We start from the raw sequence: 6,000 nt of genomic DNA on the forward strand, positions 1-6,000 counted from the left end.
TCTGGGATAAAAGTTAGGACTTTCTTCATCATCCTCAATATGTAGAAGGCAGATGAGATCACAGCATTAACCTCTTCTCTAAAAGTAAGTTTATTGTTCATAATGACTCCTAGATTTTTGGCTTTATTTACTGGAACCTTGAGGGAGCCTAACTCCTCCAACCACAATGACTGGGACCAGAAGGTAGGTTGGTTCCCAAACAAGATGACCTCAGTTGAGTCTTAGATAGTTTCTGTTCATCCAGTTGCTGATTGCTAACATGCAGTCATTAAATCTTTCTCCAATGCTTATGTCATAGGTTGCCCCTGATACCTGAATATGTGTAGCATTTGCATAAAAACTTAAGTCAAAACCAAATTATCTAACTAAGGAGGAAAGTGAGGTGACATAAATATTGAACAGCACTGGGCTGATTGAGCCCTGTGGGAGACAGCATGGAAGAGAGAAGGTGTCGGAAACAAATGGATCCAGGGCAACAGTCTATGGCTGTTCTGATAGGAAGGAAATTAATAGGGAAGGGGCTGATCTTTCAATTCGTATGACCTGGAGATGGTCAACCAGCAAAGCTGTATCGAAGGCCTCCGAAAGGTCAATAAGCACCGGAGCAGTATTACCTACTTTATCAATAGTCTCCCTGAGAGTTGCCTGATAGCTGATTATTGTCAATTTCCACTAATTTTGCTGGCAGGGGCAACTGCAAGATGGGTTGATAGTTGTTTGGATCTGTTGGATTTAAACTAGGATTTTTCAGTAATGGGAGCATAGAAGGATGAGGGAAGTAACCTTTCTTAAGCATGGCATTGAAGATGTCAGTAAGCTAGACAGCAGTTGTTTCAAAGCTAACTTAGTTATGGCAGGAAGGCAGGGATCAACAGGAGATTGTAACTTAGCATCATAACCTGAGCTATGTTCAGAGCGGAAAATCCTGAAAATGTAGCTTGACCTATTTCCCTGGTTATCTGATTATAAACTTTCTGAACAGGGTTGAGTTTATGCTCAAACTTGTTGTAGATCTGCTACATTTTCTCATGAAAAAAGTTGTGAGCGTATTACAGAAAACTTTTATTTTAAGGTATCTGGATTTTGTAATTAAAAAATGAAGGCTTTTTAAACTCTGATAGCTAGTTTGTTCTTTTTCTGCTTTGCTATACTCCTTCTGCCATCTCCGTTCTTGTCTTCTACAAGCTTGTCTCATCAGTCCAAGACAGTTTAAGAACCAGGGTGCCGAAGGTTTGCCCCTGTGGGAAAAGGTGGTTTTAAGTGGAGCTGACAAAGAGACTGCTGAAGACATCCATTTTTCATAGGAGGTGGTAGCTGGATCCAGATCCTCTGTGATATCTGGCTGCCCTTGAGCAAGTGGTTGATTTAGTAGTTCTGCCTGAAATATTTTCATGCCCTGGTCTTGACAGCAATACAGCATATTTTTCCCAGCATAGTGTTGTACTGTAGTTTTATCTCAAATATAACTGCCTAATGGTCAGTCCTCATCAGTGGCAAATGATCAAAATACACTAGAGATGGATTGTTTGAGAATAAGGCAGTATCACAAAATAAAATGATGGACGAAATGTTGAAACTTTTCAAACACTCACCCCCAGTCACAGATCTGGGTTTAATCCATCATTATTTGGCTTGCCACATCACCCCAGTTCGGACCCAGCTATATGCAAATCAGTCCTGACCCTGGTCCCGATGTAAGCAGTCAAGCCCGAATTGCCAAGGCAGGTCCTCCCTGTACACGATTCAAGCATCCTGGGACCAGTTTAAGGGTATCACCCTTCATCAGCCAGGCTAGCTTGAATCCAGTGGCACAGCAAGCAAGGGACCCACGTCTGGGCATACCCTAGCCACTTAGGGTGCAAAAGGCAATATCACAAAATAAAATGATGAACGGAGTGTTGAAACTTTTCAAACACTCACCCTTCAGTTGTTTGAGGATATCCTATCTAGCATATGGATCACATCACAGAATATTGCATCCAGGCTATAAATCACATCACATATCACATCACAGATGCATTCACAATAAGTACACCAGCGGTATTGGAGTCATGCATGTTGGCTTAAACCATAGCCACCACAAATCACTGGACTTGTGGAGTATCTGAATAAATTAAATAATCAGCTTCAGAGAAGTGGACTTGATGGTCAAACTGTGACTTCTAAGAAGCAATCAATTCCGCAAACCTTGAAAAAGATGGGGACACCCGGCTTATAGAAAAGAGGGCCAGTCAGACCAACCGGGGATCAAGTAGCTGCAAGTTTTTCCCAATAATAGGATTTCCAGACATAATCTTACATAGCATCTTGCAAAATGTTCCTTTGCGAACAAAATGGACAACACTGTGTTTTTCCAATCATATAACAGCACACAATGATATATTTGAATTGCATCTAATTATAAGTACAGTTTTGTAATTTTGGACAAATTTCACAGACTTACACAAAAGCTAATTACTCAAATTCCATGAACCATTAGGCTGGAGTTCTTACTTTTACCTGTGCTTTTTCACATGGACCCAATTTCATGTATGCAGGAGTCAGTCATGCTGTTGTGCTGACAGTTGAACCTGAGAGCATAAGCAAAACAGTTGTTTGCAGTATGTTGTGGAGTCACTTTTTAAATTAGGCATACAGGCAAAAGCTGGGAAATCAGGATGATTATCAATTAATTTTTGCAATTAACTCAGCTTAATCCTTTGGTTATGGGAATTTCAAATTGATCAGAGTGCCAAAAGCAGAGCATTGTGCTACTTAACCCCTTTTCACGACAGATCTTAGACATCTTCAGCACATTTCACAAAGGTGAATTTGCATATATAGATCTACTCCTGTACAGATATACACACTAATAATCTGGTGTAACACTTCACTTTCTTAATATTTACAATGTTTTAGTGGAGAGTTGGACCTAAGTGTAGAATTAAGAGTCTCCACAATGTCAACTGAGGTAGCAGAGCTACTTACAACAAGTGTCAAGTTTCAAAATTCTTTATTCTGTTTAAAAATAAACACATAAAAATGCATATGTACATATATCTAATTAAAATCACATTCTTGGTCGTGACCGTCATGATCTATGCCAATAGTCTTTTCAATATACTTATCTAAATACAAGGGTCATTGCAAAAAGTCCAGTTAATACCAAATAATAACAACATTAGTTAAAAACAGAATCTATAAAAGTATGTTCATGCCGCATAATTATTAACATACTCATATAAAATCACAGATTGAGGCTAGTTCCTGGAAATGCTTGTGCATTCAAGTGCCAAATTTGTCCTGCTTAAATCCTAAGGACCATGCACCATGGGATTGCATCTGCTAAAAAAAATCATTAGACAAAATAACTAGAGAGGCTAAATGATGATAGAATTAATAAAAACCTGTCTATTTAAATATAAATCAATAGCCCTAAGCATTTATAATAACATAAAAGGAATGTCAAATTTATAAATAATTAACTAATACCATCACTCAATTAAGAACATAATCAAATTGCGATAGTTTGCACATACAAATTGTACTACCAAACACATGTGCATGAACGCGACATAATGTGTTCATTTAAAGTGCTTGTGCAATTCTGACAGACCTTGCTCAAGCAAAAACGTATCCGAAGAACACACATTAATGAGCTATACAATACTAAAATATGCACAGTTCATTTTTATAGAAAATCTCAATAGTAAAATCCAACACTTTGGACTAAGTAGAAATTAATATATAACTGGCAGGTCCAATCAAACATCTGCTCAATTAACTGACCTCCATTCATTTTCTGCTGTGAATAGCCTGTCTCAAGAAACAACATACTCTGAAACATACGTCTGGGCTATTTAACAGCTGAAGAAAGACCAAGGCGTCGCTAAATTTCCGGATAGCTCACTTTCTTAATAAGGTCTTGAGGCAAGTCTTAAAGAACCTGAAAAAAAAAACACAAACAAAACATAAAATGCAACAAGGATTATTCTGCCCTTCCATCCCAAGGATTAAGTGGCAACATGCTACCCCACAGGTTGTTCCCATCATTAAAACTTGCCAAGACACCATACAGTCCCTGATCTAAATCTGAAGAGCAGCGATCTCTCCCACCTCATTAGCTCTAGGTGAGATACAGGGGTGTAATGACCACTACCAAGGTAGAATAGAAATAACAGATATTCTGTCTGCAGATGGCGTCCTGGACCCTACATAGAGCAGTATACTCACTGAGCCCCATATTTATACTTTTTGACGCAAAACTGCGCCAACGCAGTTTTGCGTCAAAAAAATTAGCGCCGGCTAACGCCATTCTGAAGCACCATGAGGCCGCCGTATTTATTGAATGACGTTAGCCGACGTTAGCCGGCGGCGCTGTCTGGTGTGCGTTAAAAAAAACGACACCAGGCAGCGCCGGCGTAGGGGGAAAATGGCGTATGGGCGTCCAGAAATGGTGCAAGTCAGGCTGAGGCAAAAAAATCGCCACAACCCGATTTGCGCCATTTTTTTACGACGCCCATCCCCCATTGAAATGACTCCTGTCTTAGCAAAGACAGGAGTCATGCCCCCTTGCCCAATGGCCATGCCCAGGGGACTTCTGTCCCCTGGGCATGGTCATTGGGCATAGTGGCATGTAGGGGGGCACAAATCAGGACCCCCTATGCCACAAAAAAAAAAAAAAAAAAACACTTACCTGGACTTACCTTAATGTCCCTGGGGTGGGTCCCTCCATCCTTGGGTGTCCTCCTGGGGTGGGCAAGGGTGGCAGGGGGTGTCCCTGGGGGCAGGGGAGGGCACCTCTGGGCTCATTCTGAGCCCACAGGTCCCTTAACGCCTGCCCTGACCCAGGCGCTAAAATCCGGCGCAAATGCGGGTTTTTTAGTCCCGCCCACTCCCGGGCGTCATTTTTGCCCGGGAGTATAAATACGACGCATATGCATCGCAGTCATTTTTTAAGACGGGAACGCCTACCTTGCATATCATTAACGCAAGGAAGGTGTTCACGCAAAAAAATGACGCTAACTCCATGAACTTTGCCGCTAGATGCGTCTAACGCCAAAGTATAAATATGGAGTTAGTTTTGCATCGAATTTGCGTCGAAAAAAACGACGCAAATTCGGCGCAAACGTAGTATAAATATGCCCCTGAATCTCTGCCACACCACCCTGTTATCAGATTTAGTGATTGAAACAGGGTTGCTAAGCAAATCGGACAACCAGTTACCTATATACTTCAATCAAGGGATAGTAGGTCCTTTGTCTCATTTCAGACAATCCCTAATCATTTCCCTGTTAAGACTTGCCTTTTCATTGCACCACACGCTCACCCAGAGCAAAAGTGGCACCAGCCTTATCGTGTCTGAGATGTACTCTAGGTTTAACTCAGAGTGTAAAATAAAATTAGCGCTCATGGGCAGAAGATTCAACATCCGTCTGCAAATTACAACAGTAAAGTTGCTATTAGAAACTTTCCAGCTGTTTGTGCAAATCTCGGCACCCAGTGCATAGGTTTTCATATAAAGAAAATAATGGGACAGTTTTTAAAGGTTATGTTTTAAAATAAAAAAAATTATAGTGATAAACTCACTTATGAATATAACCTTAATTTCAAATATGACATCACTGAGGTATTCTGTATTGTCTGACATTTTCAGGAACTCTTGTTTTTTTTACTCTTCATTGGCTAAAAACCAACATTTTCCAGTGAAGCAAAGCTCAAAGTGAAATGCAAACGTGAAAATATGAGAATGCTTTGGGTCTGACCACTTGTGCTCTGGCAGTGCAATTGATTAAGGATGGAGGGCCAAAGGTAAGGTTCAAAGAAATTGACCTTTAATGGCATACGTAGGATCTCTGGCCCATCCATCCCTTAATTGTCTCTAGAGCTCCCGATAAACGATTGCTCAGAGGTGATAGTTTGTTTTTCTGTTGGACCACCAACTTTGTATCATCTGTGTACACTAAAGTGGCCATTTAAAAGCCATTTACAAAGACCTTGAGAGGCCTCAAATATGAGTAA

This window comes from Pleurodeles waltl, chromosome 1_2 (assembly GCF_031143425.1).
Source record: "Pleurodeles waltl isolate 20211129_DDA chromosome 1_2, aPleWal1.hap1.20221129, whole genome shotgun sequence".
NCBI classification, from domain to species: Eukaryota; Metazoa; Chordata; class Amphibia; order Caudata; family Salamandridae; genus Pleurodeles; species Pleurodeles waltl.